Raw genomic sequence first — 19,029 nt, forward strand, 5'->3', positions numbered from 1 at the left:
TCCATCACATACAGTCAGCCCCATTCCATCCAGCTACCAATGGCCAGGCAGAATGGATGGTCCGCACCACCAAAGAGGCCCTGGGCCGCATAGTACAGGGGGACTGGGATCACCGCCTAGCCGCATTCCTATTTGACAATACGATAACACCCAACCCCGTCACGGGGGTCAGCCCTGCCGAGCTGCTAATGGGACGGAAACTCATAACGGGGATAGATAGGTTGCACCCCGACCAGGCCACCGACATCCGAAACTCCCCTGAGTGCAGAGAGGCGGCTAGGGGGGTTTTCCCGGGGGACCCTGTGTATGCTAGGAACTACGCGAGCGGCCCCGAGTGGGTGGCGGGACGGGTACTCCGAGTAACCGGGTCCCGTCACTACAATGTGTTCACGGAGGGTGGCCTCCTCTTGCGGAGGCATATCGACCAGATACGGCGCCGCACCGTACAAGAAGAGCCAACAGAAGGGCAGAGCACAGAGGCGTCCGCTGCCGCGAGTCCGCCACAGGTCAGCCCCGATCCTCCGTCCGCTCCGGCCGAGCCAAGAGTGGGGCCAACCCAGGGCGAGAGCAGCGCAGCGGCGGGAGCACTGGCGGAACAGCCTGTCAGAGACACCCGCAGGACGGCGGCTCCTCCCAGTGGAGAGACCGCCGCTCCACCCGGCTCGGCGGCAACAATCCCAACGGCGGCGGCTACCGCTCCCACTCCGCCGGCCAGCCTACGGAGGTCCAACCGGGAGCGCACGGCCCCCGCATACTTAAGGGATTATGTGTCCTGAACTAAGGGGGGAGGAGTGTTATGTATTGTTCATAAGTGGCCAGGCCGCATGGCAATGGTCACCTAAGGGAGGCCCTCAGGTTTCCGGATGTGGCTCGCCAGTGGCCCTGCCCTCAACATCTGTGGCGGGATAGCTAACCGATCAGGATTGGCATGGTCGGAACAGGGGGGCCGTCCGGGGAAATGTATATATGCGGGACCCCGACCGTGTGTACGGACTTTTGAAATGTGCTCGCAATAAAGAATGTTGCCTTCCAACCGTCTCGGTTTCCAGTACATTACATTTAGAAAGTCTTTTTAAGAGTCTTTGATGTAGAATCTTTAAGAGTAGTTACCGCCTAGTTCCAGGCATTAGTCTCAATCTCTGTATCCAGCTATGAGTTTCCAGTAAAGTATTACTTTGTTTCAAATGAATACTGCCTTGAGATTCCATTGCCTGACAATGATGTCACATCACAACGTTTTCTTGGTAGACCTTTTACAGGGTGGTTTGCCATTGCCTTCCCAGTCATCTACACTTTCCCACCAGCAAACTGGGTACTCATTTTACCAACCTTGGAAGGATGAAAGGCTGAGTCAACCTTGAGCCAGCTACCTGAACCCAGCTTCCGCTGGGATTGAACTCAGGTTGTGAGCAAAGTTTGGATTGCAGTACTGCAGCTTACCACTCTGTGCCACAGGGCTCCTCTAATTTATGGTATACCCAACCTCAATTGCTTATGGAACATCTTGATTCCTTATAAGATACTGCCCAAATTTATTTATTTAGTTCAATTTTTAGCCTGCCCTTCCCATAGAACAGGCTCAGGGTGGGTTACATCATAAAAACAATCAACAGTAAAAAAAACCAACCAGAATTTAAAATATATAAAATCTAAAATTACAGAGTAAGAATAGGTACTAAAATGGCAAATTCTGCCTCACAGACATGACCTATTGTCCAGGTCCAGCAGGTTTTATAGCACTAGGATGGAATTAAGGGGGCAAGGCTGGTAACAAGTGAAGTCCACTGCCTCAACTAAAAGCCTGGTGAAAGAGCTCTGTTTTACAGGCCCTGTGGAATTGAAGCAGATCTCTCAGGGCCCAGATCTCAAGAGGAAGCTCATTCCACCAGGCAGGGGCCAGATAGATGTCTCTGGGGCCAGGTATCACCAGAAGTTTGTTGGGTTGCTGATCATAAAGACTACGGGGTTTATACAGGGAGAGGCAGTCCCATAGGTATGCTGGCCCCTGACCATATAAGACTTTAAATGTAAATACCAACACCTTGAACTGAATCCAGTACTCAATGGGTAGCCAGGACAATTCACGCAGCACAGGATGGATCCATGTCTGTATAGGTGGATGATGTCAACATCCATGCAGCAGCATTCTGCACCAGCTAGAGTTTCCGGAGGAGGGTCAAGGGCAGTCCCACATAGAGAGTGTTACAATAATCTAGCCTGGAAGTGACCATCGCATGGGTCACTGTGGCCAGGTTGCGAGGAGCTGGGATCAGAGATCAGGCTCCCATCCTTTGATGGGGCTCCATTGAAGCCCATGTCGAGGATGAAGAGCTTGGGGGTATTCCTGGATGCCTCTCTGACTATGGAAGCCCAGGTTACCACCACTGCCAGATTGACCTTTTTCTATCTGAGGCAGGTCAGACAGTTGGTCCCGTGTAAGTCATATGAAACCACAACACAAATAGTTGCATGTGAATATGATATATTTAATCCTACAATAACAACATCAAATATAGGTAATACCTGTTCATTCACATAAATGGGGGTGAATGCTTATCCACAGTTATAAATATCTGTGGTGCTTTACATGGTATTTTTTCATGTGAGCTTCTTTCCACATGTGTTTTTTTTTCTGTATGGGCTTTTTTCTGTATGTTTTCCCCATGTGGGCTTTTTTCCATGTTGGTTTATCTTCATGTGGGCAATTTTCAGTGTGGGCTTTTTCCCCTGTGAGCATTTATGAATGTGGGTTTTTTTCTGTTAGCTTTTTTCCTTTGGGCTTTTTTCCAGTTACCAGTGCAAAGCAATTTGGGACATTTGCTGCACCAGTGATCTAGTCCTGGGATCAGTTTACTGTAATTTACTGTAATTTCTGCCAACATATATGGTAGGTCAGTCTAATAAGCTCATTCGTAGCAAACTTCACAGCATCTCTGTTCTCTCCAGTCCTACTCTGACACTCTAAATCACTACACCACACAAGCTCAGTAGCATAAAATTATCCAAGGCATGGATTCAATTCATTGGTGAAATTCAGCTGTCTTAATACCCACTCTGTGAGATTTTGAGAAGTCTGTTACGAACATTGCATCTTAACTAAGTCCATTAGGGCTTTCACCAAAGTAACTGTGCATAGTAGCCTTCATCCAGTTTGAGTTCATCTCAGTTTTAGGCAGTTTCTTATCATAACAGGGATAAGAGACCAAAACCATTCTGCCCTTTCTGCCTATTCCTTCTCTCAGTGCCTATACAGTTCTGCTATGTGGAATTAGGGAAAGAAACTTCACTGCCATTTTAGTAGGGAATTATAGCAAAGCAGAGCTGTGTAGAGCTGCTACTAGATTGATACAAACCTCTATTACAAGAGTTTAGGATGATTTTCAATGTCCATTACATAAAGCATTTCATGATCTAAAAGTTAGTTACCTACATAGTAGCATTACTATGAGGAAGAGGATCTTGAAGCAAGAGATTTCTGTCAGTCCCAGTTGCTAGGCTAGGCTGTTTTTCCTTACCCATCCTGCATATTCCCCAAACTGACACTTATTCTTCCTGGAACATTTCCATATCCTGTTGGGCATTTATCTGAGCCCCACTTATTTATCAATAAGTAGCCCAGAGAGATAGATCAATATGGGTAGCCATGTTAATCTGTCTGTATCAGTAGAAAAGAGCAAGAATCCAGTAGTACCTTAAAGACTGATGAAATTTGTGGCAGGGTATGAGCTTTCTTGAGTCACTTAGGTCGTTTTCGCACTCACCTTCCGCCGGCGCGACCCCCCTCTTCACCGCGCAGGATCTGCGCGGATTTTGCACTAAACGCTGCGGAGCAGCCAGAAAAGCCGGAAGCTCCCGTTGCAAAAGCCGCGCAAACGCCAAACTGCTTTTTGGCGGTTTCAGTTTGAGTGGCTTTTGCGCCGGGAGCTTCTGGCTTTTCTGGCTGCTCCGCAGCGTTTAGTGCGAAATCTGCGCAGATCCTGCGCGGTGAAGAGGGGGGTCGCGCCAGCGGAAGGTGAGTGCGAAAACGACCTTAGTGAGCAGTGACTCATGAAAGCTCCTACCCAGCCACAAATTTTGTTAGTCTTTAAAGTGCTTCTGACCTCTAACTCTTTTCTACTGGCCCAGACAGAATGTTGTATCAGTCAGATATCTGCCCACCTGAATGGACTATTTTTACCAAGACTTCCAAAATCAGAAACAATGTTAAGAAATGTGTTGGCATCTCTTCCCTTAGGAGCCGAAAATAATCAGGGACATTTCAAGGGGGGAAGCTTTTGGTTAAGCTTGTTCTTGCTTGGGCTTGACTCATGCCAAGAAACTAAAAAAAAACCAGTTTAAGTCACAGGAAATCCTCACAAAGCTGCCTTCAGTAAGCCTTGTGTGTACCCAGAGTTTCATGTTCCAACACACCTCCTCTGCTTGTTTGTAAAACAATCTTTTTAATTTTCTGGTTGGCTTGGCAAATCACAGCTGCTCATTCCCTAGAGCTGCTGAGTGCATTTGCTCAGGTTCCTATTTACATACAGTTGGGCTTTTAATTTCCTTCTCACCACACATTTTATAAAGAAGCCATCTGAAATGCTGCAGATGGCTGAGGGGAAAACCATCCACAGGTTTCAGAGCTGAAAGCCCAGCATGAAAAAGGCAAATTTCACTTAACAACAGAGCCCCTGGTTTGTTGTGGCTGCCCCATGGCGAGGGTTGGCTTTCCACTCATTATTTCTTTAACTCAATAGCTTTACAGTTACTCAGCCTGAGCCAAGGTACTTGAGTAATAATTGATACGTGCCACTGAGAGAAGCTTATTAAACACTAGCTTTTGAGGGGTGAAAGTGGCTGTCCTCACAGGTGGTAACGAGCAGAGAGAGGCCCAGGACTGAAAAATTAGCTCTCCTTCAGCATCTGTTATTGCAATTACAATACGAAAAGGGCTACAAGAAGAAGACTCCTCCCGCAAACAGCCCCATTGCAGAAAATGATAGGGATTTTCTCAGTGTGCTGTGTTCTGCAGCTGGGTTAATTACTAGCATTTTGCAACACACTGCCCAATCCCACTACCAAACAAATTCTGTACAGAAATATAGGGTAGGGAACAGAAATTACTAATTCACTAGCAATGGGGCTGATTGGCAATAGAGATTTTCCTTTTTGGATTGGGAAAGGAACTAATTGGCATGCTGTAGTGATTAATAGGGTATACAGGGTAATTATGTGAATAATTTATGCATTCTACCAATGATAGCTTAGTTTGTGCACCATTAAAAGAACCAGTAGTGAGTTGAACATAAAAATTCACTGAATGTCACTTCCTAGCACACATTTGTGAAATTGTGAACTGTCCTTTGAACAAATAAATAGCCTATTTTTATTTATTTATTGGGAATACTTATGCCATTTCTTTCCACAGATGAGCACAAGGCAGCTTACAACATGAAAAATGCCAACATGAAAAATTGCATGAATACAATAATAAAATCAATAATAAAATCTAAAGAACAATGTCACATAGAAGAATCCGCTCCACAGCCAAAACACCAGACTCAGATGAGAGAAAACTACATGGCATTAAGATTTTTTTTTTTAAATGAAAAGTCTGGACTGTAAATCATTTTTATTCATTTTGTGCAGATCCTTCAATAAGCTCAGGATGGTGTATATCCCCTTCTCCTGTTTTATCCTAGTAATGACCCTGTGAAGGAGATTAGGCTAAGGGAAAATGACTGGCCCACTGTCACCCAGTGCACTTCACAGCAAGTGAAGATTTGAACTTGGTCTCCCCAAGCTTATATGTTCATGTGCTTTGGACCAAGCCAGAGAAACAAACCAGATTCTGAATTAATTCATTTTTAAATCTGCTTCCTCCTAAAAGAAGGCTATGTTTCAATAGTTGTGATTATTGGGTACAGATACCCATGAATGAGAAAAGGAGAATAACTTTAGTACAGAGAGAAAGAGAGAAGTATGTGTCTTTATTTTGAAACACTGGAATCCCAATGCATCATTCCACTTACTACAGAGACAGAGGTGGTTTTATGGCTCCGTATGTTTACAAATCCCATGCATAATTGACAAGTTCTGCAATATCATTATGAAGGCACAAAACTCTGGAACGGTTGGAGTTGTCCTTATAATTATCTAGATACTCTGGGCCCAACCAAATGCCATCATGCTGTGATATGAATATTTGAGCAGATCAACTTGTAAATGGCCAATCCTAGATATAAATATTTCACTGTTGTGATAGATAAACTCAGCCTGGCATTTGATGAAGGCTTCTCTGGATGGCAGCCACAACTTTACAAGAAGCCTCTGCTGAGGCAGCAGAAGAGCAAATCAACAAAGAATGGAATAAAAGCTAATTTTGGCAAAGTTACCAAATGCTTCATTGGTTCTGTGGCTACCCACACATCAGTGTGAATACAACAACATCTGTAAAAAAAATTCTTGGGATTGTAGCCATTTGCATTGACCATTCATTGACCATGCAAATTAAGCAAGCTTGGGTGACATTTAGTTTTTTGACAGAAGACTGGCAACAGTCCGGACTTGTTTGTTTAGTTAATGCATTTATTTACTTTAGTTATGGCTTGTCTTTTTTGCTGACACTCAAGGCAGATTATGCAGTGTAAAACAATGCAATCAAATAGCATGAGACATTCAAGCGATGAAACAATAGGACTATGATCACAAAAATGAGAAATAATGCAAGAAACAGGGTCATATTATATGGCTGTTGTCAAGGGACCCTGCATGCAAGAAACCCCCCAGATAACCCTCTTTCAAGCTGTGGAGCCTGATGGGAGGACAGGTCCATAAGGCCTTGCAGGCTACCAGCATTCCACCACTGGGAACTCACCCCCCAGATTGCTTCTGCAGGACAACCTCCTATCAAAGCGGGGCCCACAAATTGGTGCTTCCCTGAATCAAAATCTGCCTCCGTTCTGCAGGGATATCTATATAAATTGCACCACTCTAGCCCAGGACCTCCATGCATAGAATGAGGTAAGCCAAAACATCTCCACCTCAGGCCAATCAAGGTGGGAGTGAAAAAATCCTACCTGGCCCAAATATAGCAACCAGCTTAAGTCTATTCTTAGGTAGGGCAGGCAGGTGGGCCAAAATGATAAGCAAAGAATGTTCAGATCAACTAAGATTCCACCTACAACAATGTTACCAGAAATGCTGGGGGACTCCTCTTTTTATGGGGGAATTAGCAGAGGTAGGCCCAGGTAGAGCTCTTTAGGAGCAGGATTCCACAAAGTGTGTATCAGTAATAACTTCATATATATAACAACACCAAACCAATTAACTAAAGAAAGGGATTGTATTAAAAATAAAATAATATGATAAATACACACACACACTAAATTAAACTAACAGACACAAAAGCACCAGAAAAATAGGTTTTAGCAGAACGGATAGGAAGTAAGATTTGTTGTTGGTGGGGGAGAGAGAGTTTTATAGCTCTCTCTCTAGAGAGCAGAAGTCCATGGAGAAAAACAGAATGACCAGCGGAGGTAACCAAACAGAATTTGGGGGTATAAGTCTGAAGGCACGAAGACAGGACACCCTGTGTATGTTCAGAGTGTCAGGTTCCCTGACAACTGTGTCAGAGTGTCAGCTGGTTGTATTGAGATATTCACTCATATTCAGTCACTCCTATTTCTTTGCATTACACTGTACCCCCTATATTATATCCTCATAACCTGGACTGTGTATTCATTTTCTACCTTGCTCAAACATGTATCCAGTTGTGCCTACTGTGGCATTCCACTTACTGTAACTTTTCACAAGATGAGCAGGAAAAAGACTTTAGCAGTGGAACTGTTATCTGGTAACCATGACAATGTCTGGCTCTGGCCAGACAACCTTGAGCATACAAAGAAGACTCTCTATGTTATACATCTAACCCTGGGAACCTTAGCAGACAGGGGCTGGCTTCAGCTTGCATACCTTTTTGCTTGGTTTATTATTGGTTTTGTTTATAAGTTACCCTATTTTTGGCAATGGTCTCATGGCACGAAGGTCCATTGCTCTGTATTGATCTCCAATAAACTACTGACCATTTTCACATGCACTGAGTTGACTGGGATCAGTAACTGCCAAAACCTTACACAGAGTGCTTCCTTAAATAGGCAAAATGTATCCTGAGGCATAGGTGGTCAGGATGTTCCTTAGAACAATACAAGATGGGATTATGAAGTCAGGCGACAATGTGCGCAAGAGTGGGTTTTGCTGAGACAAACAAAGGGTCTCAGGAAACTAGGAAGATGGGTTTTACTAGTAGGCATCAATAGCCCATTGCTGAAAACGTAGGGCAAGAAGAATTGAAGCTAGGTAGGGTGATTAGAATATCTGCAGGGGTGGAATTCTAGCAGGTGCTCCTTTGCATATTAGACCACACATCCTGATGTAGCCAATCCTCCAAGAGCTTACAAGGCTCCTTTTTGTAAGCTCTTGGAGGATTGGCTACATCAGGGGTGTGTGGCCTAATATGCAAAGGAGCTCCTGCTAGAATTCCACCCCTGATTATCTGAATGAAGACAGGAAAGCAATTCATTTCTGTGAGGGGGCAGGAGAAACGGGAACTGGAGACAGCATGATGACAGGAAATATTTAATTTAATTTAAATTTTTCAGTTTATACCCTGCCCTATCCCGCAAGCAGGCTCAGGGCAGATTACAACATTAAAGTAAATCACATCAAACTTAAACAACATCATAACTACAAATATGTCAAATCAAATCAGAAAACAGTCATCCATACAATTGTCAACAACCACACAACAGCATGTAGGCTGAAAGCTTTCAGCACAACGTAAGCACCTTGATGGTATGGTGCTGGGGGAAGTGATGACTTCAAAGGATGCCCGCTGGATCAATTAAAAGCCTGGCATCTTGCAGGCCCTACAAAACTTGGATAAGTCCTGCAGGGCTCAGATCTCCAGTGGGAGCTCATTCCACCAGGTAGGGGCCCAGACTGAAAAAGCCCTAGCCCTCGTTGAAGCCAGTCAGGCATCCTTAGGACCAGGGATCACAAGAAGATGTTGTGCAGCCAACCTCAGAGCATGGGGGTGGGGGTTAAATGGGGAGAGGCAGTCCTGAAGATATCAATATTGATATTGATACACCCAGAGGTGTTATTGACAAAAGACAAAGGTTGGAAGACAGATAAACATTTTAAAAGGACCTTTTTCTAAGGTGATGTATTTCATGGCAGTAGGAAGAATGAAAAATTAGCCGAGGGTGTGTCAGCTCAGGCACTTGCAGACATAGCAGTCAAAGATAAGAGATATTTTATGCATATCTTTCTTGCTCAATGCTGGTATGTGCTGTGACTCATGGTCACAGCATATTTGGGAGCTGGGGTAACTTCACTAAAGTGCTGACAGGCTCCATTTTGTGTGCCAAGCCTGGCTTAGAATGTACAGAGTGCCACTGTGTCCCAAGTGCCATGTGTTATAGAGGGTTGCGAGTTCCACAGTGCAGTATGGCTCTAATTTCCACAAAGCACATATAGGAAGCAGGGCATGGAGGGGTGTTAACAACAAGCTCATATGTTGCAACTCATTGGTCTCATTCATTCCGTGATGAGAAATTGGGCCCTCCTTCCTTTACAGCTTGGGGGCTGTTGTCAAATAGGGCCATGTTCTAACTACACAAGACCTGAGATCTCAGCATTCTTCAGAGCTAACTCCTTGTCCAACTGGGTAGGGAAACTTCTTCTCTCTCTAGAAGATCTATCCCCTCTCCTTGGCCCAAATGGGAGTCTCCATCTAACTACCCACTCATCCTTGTCAACTCTTCTCAGTTCCCCTGTCTGTGTCAAACTGCTCTCAGTTAGGGCTGAATTCTGGATGTGTCAGCATTTCCCTTCTCAGCTAGAGCTGAAATCAGACTGAATTCTCCTCAGCATCCAGTTCAGAAGTCTTTCTCTATTCAGCTGATGGTAACCAATCAGATTCATTGGAGAAGGCTGTCACTCAAGGCTCTGTCTCTGTGAATAATTAACCCTTAATTATTGTTTCTGTGAATAATTAACAGCTGCTTGTACAGGCCTTCTAAGGATTCAAAAAGTGCAATCTGTCACAGATAGCATTTGCCTTTTTTATTGCAGTCATACACCAACAGCTTCAGTGAGATATCTACCACAACTCCAAGATCTCTCTCCTGATCAGCTACTTCCAGTTTGGACCCCATCAATGTATAGTTATAGTTAAGATTTTTGGCTTCAATGTGTGCTATTTTGCACTTGGCCATGTTGAATCTCACTTGCTATGCTGATACCCACTCACCCAGCCTCAGCAGATCCCTCTGGAGTGATTCCCTGTGAACAAATTAGTGCCACTGCTTACTCCCAATTCCAAATCACTAATGAACAAGCCCAAACCTAGTACCAAGCCCTGTGGTACCTCACTGCTTACCACCTTCCACTGTGAAATCTAGTACCAAGCCCTGTGGTACCCCACTGCTTACCATATTCCATTGCCCATCTATACTCACTCTCTGTTTCCTGTTAACCAGTTTTTAATCCACAAGAGGACTTATCCTTTTATCCCATGACTGCTGAGTTTACTTAAGAGCTTTTGATGAGGAATTTTATCAAAAGTTTTCTGGAAGTCTGGGTAAACAACATCTACAGGGTCCACATATTTGTTCACCCCTTCAAAGAACTCTAAAAAGTTAGCAAGACAAGATCTCCCTTACAGAATCCATGCTGATTCTTCCTCAATATCTTTTGCTCATCAGTGTGCCTACTAATTCTATCTGTAATAATGGATTCTACCAATTTACCCAGTATCAATGTTAGACTGACTGGCCTATAATTTCCCAGATCACTTCTAGAACTTTTTTTAAAAGATGGGGGTTACATTAGCTACCTTCCAGTTCTCAGGAATGGAGGCAGCTTTTAGTCATTGTCACGACTCAGGGGGGTATTACAAATTGCTGCCACCACTCTGGGTTAAGGGTTCTCCTTGAGAAGGCCCAGAGTTCCCTCCCAAGCCCTTCAGGCCTCCTGTAGCTTAGGCCAAATAATAGGTGTGAGGACCAGGCAGAGTGAACAACAACAAAAAGGTTTATTTCAGTGCAGTATAAATTAACGAGGTGCATTAACTAGTAAAAGGGTGAAGGGAAAATAAACAATTGCCCTAATGCGTCTATCTTATTCCTACTCTAATACCAACTTACCCCCTTGGGTAAGGGTCTTTCCATTGCTTCAAGCGCTCCAGGTTACAGCCTGTCTCCAGCTTAGCCTTCCAGGAAAATGCCCCCTTCCTGGGCTTGGCCCTTTTATCTTCTCCTCCCAGGCCCCACACCTCTGAGACAGTTTCCCTCCAAAACCTTGCCACCCAATCAGAGGAACAGGAGGGATCCTAGGAAATGTAGGCTTTTCCCAGTAACTCCTAGGCAGGCTTCCCTGGGGCCTGAAGGCCTCACTAGGCCCAGGATCATGATACCTCCCCCCACCCCAAATCATGGGGTCCGGCAATCTAGATCCCCATTGATGCAGTCTACATACCATGGGTACTGCCATCACACCTTCTTAATTATACCTTCTTAAGATACTAACTGATGGACACAAACTTTACAGCAATGAACAGTAAATCAAGAACAGATACAGTAAGATATCTCATTGTAAATGCTCTACAGAGTCTTCTGACCAGTAACAGCTTGCATTTCTTGCTTGGAAAGTGCTGGTTTCACTTCATAGTGATGTCTATTTATGGTGTGGTACCTCTGCAAAACAATTCTGTTAAACACCTCACAATCATCAACTGTCACAAAAGCAAACCCTCCTTTCTTTTCACTCTGCCTATCTTCCATTATTTGTATGTTTTTGATCAGCCCATATTTTTCAAAATAGTTCCTTAAATTACATTCTTTCAGGTCTTCGGTTCCCCTTACAAATATTTTCTTTTCAGTTAAGTGGGCACCAGAGTTCACAAAACCTTCACTAGGAACTGCTTTCTTTAGTCCCACCACCCAGACATCCACTTTATGTGGTACAGCTGCCAGTGCAACATTTGCCTCTTCTTGGCAGGAATAAGTCACAAACCCAAACCCCCGGGAACGTTTTGTCTGTGAATCTCTCACTACCATAAAGTCAGTGAGTGTGCCCCAGGTTTCAAAGTGTTACCTCAAACTGCCATCAGCAGGGCCGGCCCTCTCGCTAGGCAAACTAGGTGGTTGCCTAGGACACCAAGAGGTGGGAGGTGGCAAATTGGGCTCTCTCCCCCTCCTCCGGTGCCCCAGACAAGCGCTTAGCTAGCCTCCCTCCCCCCTCCCCGCTGCTGTCACCACTAGCCCCCTCCAGGCCACCGGTCACACCCCCCCCAGCATGGCATCCCACCCCCGTCCCCTCTGGCGCTCCACTTGCCTGCCGGCCGCCACTAAAAGTGGCGGTACTTCACTCGCTCCCTTACCCTTCCCCTGGGGCTCGCCACCTAAAAGTAACCTTAGCCAGCAAACAGCTCATGCCTGCACGTTTTGTAGAGACAAAATGTGCAGGCACGAGCTGCTCACTGGCGAAGCTTACTTTTAGCTGGCGAGCCCCAGGGGGAAAGGAGCAAGTGGAGTACCGCCGCTTTTAGTGGCGGTGGGCAGGCAAGCAGAGCACCGAGGGGGCGGCTGGGACACCATGCGGGGGGGAGGGGGCGCAGAGCCGCAGTGTCATGGGTGCTGGGGACCCTGCAGAGGAAGACGAGTCTGCCAAGGAAACTGTACCCCTGCCACCTGCACCAGTACCCCTGCCTCCTGCTGAAGAAGATCCCAGCCCCCCTGCCTCACCCTCTCGGGTGGCTCGTGTGCGTGACCGCCTCCGTCAGGACCTCAGGGATCGGAGGAGGGCGGCACGCTCACAAGCAAGACGCTCCCTGAGTCCTGAGTTTTGAGAGGATTCTGGCCCTCCTATGAGCAAGGATGCTTGAGTTGTAACAGGATCCTGGCTGCCTCCCAGAGCCAGCAATTAGTCCAAATGGGCAACAGCCAGCAGAGGGCTATATAGCTGTGGGCTTTGGGAGGAGGCTTTGTGGAAGCAACTAGTCATCTCCCTGACGGTCTAGCATCCACTCCGGCTTGACTTTGGTTCCTGACTCCCTGACTTTGGCTTTTGACTTCTGGACTCCCTGACCTCGGCTTCTGGACCTCGGACCTGCGATACTTGCACAGCGATTTGGATTTGGCACCTCGGACACTCCTGCTTGCTGGCTACAGACCTCGGCCTGCCTCTGGACTTTGCCTGACCCGGCCCCAGCCGTGACAGATTGCTTCCACCGACAAACACCCACTCCACAGGATGGAGGCTGAAGCAAGTGAAACCACCGAACTACTGGCTGCGCTCCAAGCCCAGGTACAGCAGCTAACACAGGCAGTAGTGCACTTGCAGCAACAACCTGCGGCCAGTGCTCCAGCTAAGTGCCCAGTTCCCCCACCTGACAGATTTGGGGGTGCCGTGGAAGAATTTCCTGCTTTCCTGGCACAGTGTCAGCTGTACTTTGAACTAAGAGCACGGGACTTCCCCAATGACAAGACGAAGGTGTGTTTTATCATTAGTCTGTTAAAGGGGCAGGCGGCCAAGTGGGCCACACCCCTACTGGTTGGGTCCTCTCCCCTACTGACTGATTACCAGGGGTTTGAGGCCCACCTGTCTGCTGCCTTCTCCAACCCAGTCCAAGCAGCCACAGCCAACCGGAAAATCAGGGCCCTGAAACAAGGCCAGTCCTCGGTGGCTCAGTATGCCACTGAATTCAAGCTCCTGGCCCAAGACTTGGCGTGGAATGAGGCTGCTCAGATGGACCAGTTTACCGAGGGGTTGGCAGAGGAAGTCCTGGACGAACTAGCCAGGGTGGAGTGGCCCCCCACGCTCCAGGAACTTATCACCCTCTGCCTCCGCATCGATGGCCGCCTGGAAAGTCGCCGCCAAGCCAAGACCAGAGGGCGCCAGCTCCCTGCGCCATGCCACTTGGCTCCTCTCCCATCCCCAGCTAGTACCAGAGACGAGGGTGAGCCTATGCAGCTTGGAGCTGCTCGACCCCGCCTGACTCCAGAAGAGAAGGCCAGACGCCGCACGCAGAAACTGTGCCTCTACTGCGGCACGGCAGGCCACTATGCTTCTGGCTGCCCTGCTAAACATCGGATACCCAGACCTACATTGCCACCGCCGCCAAAAGGCCAGCCCCAGGCGTAAGTGGACCCTCCAGCCTGGGGCGACTAGCTGGGTCCTCCGAACAACAGGCTGATACCCCGGGCCCGTTCCTGCTACCAGTCAAACTCCGTCTGCCCGATGGACGCTGGCTGTTCGTGTATGCCATGCTGGACTCGGGAGCGGCCCACTGTTTCGTAGATGCCGCCTTTGTAAAGCAGCACCAGATTCCAGTGCAGCCAAAAGAGACTCCAACACTGGTGGAGGCTATTGACGGGCGCCTCCTCCGTTCTGGCCCCGTCACCCAGGAGACCTGTCCCATCACCTTCCACGTCCAGCAGCACCAAGAACAGCTTCCACGTCCAGCAGCACCAAGAACAGTCGCCCACATGCCTCACTTCCCGCTGATTCTAGGCCTTTCCTGGCTGAAGCTGCACAACCCCATCGTGGACTGGGCCCAGCAGGAACTACGCTTCCGAGACCCATGCCCCCATCTGACTCCTCCCACCACTCTAGCAGCCGGCATCCCGAGTGGTGGTCCTCAGCTCCCTCAGAAGTATGCGGATTTCGCCAATGTCTTTGAGGAGACAGGAGCGGATCAGCTTCCCCCTCACCGACCCTATGACTGTGCCATTGATTTGGTACCTGGGGCACCACTCCCGGTGGGGCGTCTGTACCCAATGTCGGAGCCTGAGTTGGCAGCTTTGCGAGACTACCTGGACAAGAACCTGAAACGCGGATTCATCCGACCCTCAACTTCTCCCCTGTCTGCCCCAGTCCTCTTCGTGAAGAAGAAAAGTGGGGAGCTCCGGCTGTGCAATGACTACCGGGCCCTGAACAAGATCACCATCCGCGACCGGTACCCTCTACCACTGATCCCTGAACTCTTGGATCGTTTAAAGGGGGCCCAAATCTACACCAAGCTGGACCTCCGCGGAGCGTACAATTTGGTGCGCATACGGCCCGGAGACGAATGGAAGACCGCGTTTGGGACCCGATACGGGCAGTACGAGCACCTGGTGATGCCCTTCGGATTGACCAACGCCCCCGCTGTCTTCCAGAGGTTCATGAATGATGTATTCCGGGACCTGCTCGACCGCTTCGCGATCATATACCTGGATGACACCCTAATCTACTCCCGCAATCCTGCCCAGCACGCCGAGCACGTCCGCCAGGTCCTGCAGCGCCTACGAGCCCATGGCCTCTACGCCAAGCTGGAGAAGTGCGACTTTGACCTGCGCTCTGTCGAGTTCCTTGGTCACATTGTGTCACCACAGGGAATCCTCATGGACCCGAAAAAAGTGGAAGCGGTCCTGACCTGGCAGGCCCCTCAGAATCGCAAAGACCTGCAGCGGTTCCTTGGTTTCGCCAATTACTATCGGCAATTCATCCCGGCCTATGCATCTCTGACCACGCCCCTGACTCAACTACTCCGCCCCAAAGAACCTTTCCACTGGTCCCCAGAGGCCGATAATGCCTTCTCCACTCTGAAGACCCGTTTTGCCACCGGACCACTCCTGAGATACCCTGACCCCCAGCTTCCCTTTACAGTGGAAGCTGATGCCTCCAACGTGGCCCTGGGAGCAGTGCTGTCCCAGCGCGAGGAGCCGTCTCAGCAACTCCAGCCCTGCGCCTATTACTCGCGCCAGCTCACCACTGCGGAGAAGAACTACACCATCTGGGAGAGAGAGTTGCTCGCGATCAAGGCGGCTTTTGAGGTTTGGAGGCATTACCTCGAAGGGGCTCGCCACCCTGTTCAAGTGCTCACCGACCACCGGAACTTAGAGCACCTCCAGACCACCCGCCGTCTCAACCAGCGCCAGATCCGGTGGTCCCTATTCTTCTCTCGCTTTGACTTCCAGATCTCCTACATCCCCCATACCCAGAACCGGAAAGCAGATGCACTCTCCCGGAAACCGGAATACGCCCCTGCTTCAACTGAGGCCGCACCCACTGCTCCCATCCTGCCGCCCTCAGTGTTTGCAGCCACCTCCACTTCACCCACACTCGTGGAGGACATTCGTGTTAGCCAGGCCAACGATCCCTGGGTCCAGCAACACCTCCAGGCCCTCCAAGATGACTCGGCAGGCGAGTTCACGACTCGAGGTGGTCTCTTGCTACACCGCGAACGCCTCTATGTGCCGCCCGGGCCCTTACGGGCAGAAGTGCTACGCCTGACCCAAGACTCGTTGCCCGCCGGGCACTTCGGACAGCATAAGACCACCCACTTGCTGACGCAAGAATTCTGGTGGCCACGAGTTCGCTCCGATGTTGCCCGTTATGTCAGCTCCTGTGACGTCTGTCGGCGGGCCAAAGACGTCCCGGCCAAACCCTCGGGGTTGTTACAGCCCTTGCCCGCACCCTCAGGACCCTGGGATACCATCTCGATGGACTTCATCACGGAACTCCCACGATCCAAAGGTCAGACTTGCATCTTGGTGGTCGTCGACCTATTTACCAAGATGGCCCACTTCATTCCGTGCCCGAAACTTCCCACAGCTCAGGAGACAGCTCAGCTCTACCTGCAACACATCTTTCGTCTGCACGGACTCCCAGCCCACCTGATCTCAGACCGGGGACCCCAGTTCTCCTCTCGGTTCTGGCAAGCCCTCCATTCCAGCCTGGGTACTCGAGTGCACCTGTCCTCAGCCTACCACCCGCAGACAGATGGTCAGACAGAGCGCACCAATGCCACGCTAGAGCAATATCTCCGCTGCTACACCTGCTACCAGCAGGACGACTGGACCACTCTGTTGCCTCTAGCGGAGTTTGCATACAACAACGCGGTCCACTCGTCTACCCGAATGACCCCGTTTGCTGCAACCTACGGCTACCACCCTCGGTTCTTCCCGGCGATCCTGCCACCCACGAATGTCCCCGCCGTCGAGGCCTACCTGCAAGAACTCCGCGCCAGCCAAGACTTGCTCCGAGAGCAGCTACAGCGGGCCAAGGAAGCCTATAAACTGGCTGCGGACCGGAAGAGGCAGGAAGGCCCCCCAGTCCAGCCGGGGGATCAGGTGTGGCTCTCGACTCGCTACCTGCGCCGGCCTGGTCGGTCTCACAAGCTGGATGTGCGGTTCATCGGACCCTACCCCGTCATGGACCAAATAAACCCCGTTGCTTTCAGGCTCCAGTTGCCACCTCAACTCCGCATTCACCCTGTGTTCCATCGCTCCCTCCTTGTTCCAGCTGCACCCCCTGACCCAGCTCGGCCTCCTTGCCCACCGCCGCCACCACCGGTGTTGGTGGATGACGAGGAAGAATATGAGGTGCACCAGATCCTGGACTCCCGGTACCATCGCGGAGGCCTCCAGTACCTTGTGGACTGGGAGGGATACGGCCCAGAAGACCGGTCTTGGGAGCCTGTGGACAATCTTCATGCCCCGGACTTGGTGCAACAGTTCCACAACGACCACCCTGACCTCCCAGGTCCCTCGACGGAGGGGGGCCCTGGGGGGGGGATAGTGTCATGGGTGCTGGGGACCCTGCAGAGGAAGACGAGTCTGCCAAGGAAACTGTACCCCTGCCACCTGCACCAGTACCCCTGCCTCCTGCTGAAGAAGATCCCAGCCCCCCTGCCTCACCCTCTCGGGTGGCTCGTGTGCGTGACCGCCTCCGTCAGGACCTCAGGGATCGGAGGAGGGCGGCACGCTCACAAGCAAGACGCTCCCTGAGTCCTGAGTTTTGAGAGGATTCTGGCCCTCCTATGAGCAAGGATGCTTAACAGGATCCTGGCTGCCTCCCAGAGCCAGCAATTAGTCCAAATGGGCAACAGCCAGCAGAGGGCTATATAGCTGTGGGCTTTGGGAGGAGGCTTTGTGGAAGCAACTAGTCATCTCCCTGACGGTCTAGCATCCACTCCGGCTTGACTTTGGTTCCTGACTCCCTGACTTTGGCTTTTGACTTCTGAACTCCCTGACCTCGGCTTCTGGACCTCGGACCTGCGATACTTGCACAGCGATTTGGATTTGGCACCTCGGACACTCCTGCTTGCTGGCTACAGACCTCGGCCTGCCTCTGGACTTTGCCTGACCCGGCCCCAGCCGTGACACGCAGTGGGGGGAGTCATGGGAGGGGCACTTTGGGGGGTGCCAGGCAGCAAGTCTGCTTATGGCGTCCAGGGCGTTAGGCCAGCCCTGGCCATCAGTGATCTCAAAACTCAGTCCACCAACAAACAGTTTCCTCAGCTGTTCTGGTTCCTTAGAACCCTGTCCATGTGAAGATCTTCTCTTCCTCTTGTCCTTGCAGACCACTTTGAGAGAGTGTTCAGGCTCCATCACTTGTTTTGCCAGCTTGCCTGCCTCTCTTTCCTGCCATCGAAGCACCTGTTCAGCCAAATTCTCCCCTATAAACATAGCCACAGGTGTGTTTTCATACACAGTGACTTTCCATGTTCCAGTTCAACCCTCATACTGGATGGTATTCTGGCCACTGGAAGGATAACTCCTTCAGCTTCACTGATGCGCAGCACCTTTCCTCCTTCACTGGGATGATATACTTTGAGTCCACTAAAGAACAATGGACAGAGGTCAAAAGGAAAGCAGTGTCTCGCCAGGCTATCACACCATGCCCATCCTCAGTCACTTCCTTATGATAATGCCAAGGAATACTTTCAGGGTCAGGTTCTGAAGAAGTGGGCGCAGGGCCCATTGGCATCATGTGGAATGCCACAGTAGTGATAGACTTTGGGCACTGACTCTGGATATGCCCCAACTCATTGCAGGAATAACAGCGGGGTACCTTTCAATCTCCTGTTGGCAGCTTCACACCAGCACCTGTAGAATTAGGGAGGCTGTTGCTGGGACAGTTCTTCCTTCCCTTCAGACTGTTCTTCAGCCCCGTGGTCAGGAGAGAGCTTTAGGCTTTCCTTTGGGCACCAATCATGAC

At 49.5% G+C, this 19,029-nt stretch overlaps 1 pseudogene; it reads right to left on the reverse strand.

The window, feature by feature from the left end:
- Positions 1–11,645: 11,645 nt before the first annotated feature.
- On the reverse strand, positions 11,646–18,419 carry LOC132567313 (heterogeneous nuclear ribonucleoprotein A3-like; annotated as a pseudogene).
- Positions 18,420–19,029: the final 610 nt, after the last annotated feature.

Source organism: Heteronotia binoei, chromosome 2 (genome assembly GCF_032191835.1).
Source record: "Heteronotia binoei isolate CCM8104 ecotype False Entrance Well chromosome 2, APGP_CSIRO_Hbin_v1, whole genome shotgun sequence".
Taxonomy (NCBI): Eukaryota; Metazoa; Chordata; class Lepidosauria; order Squamata; family Gekkonidae; genus Heteronotia; species Heteronotia binoei.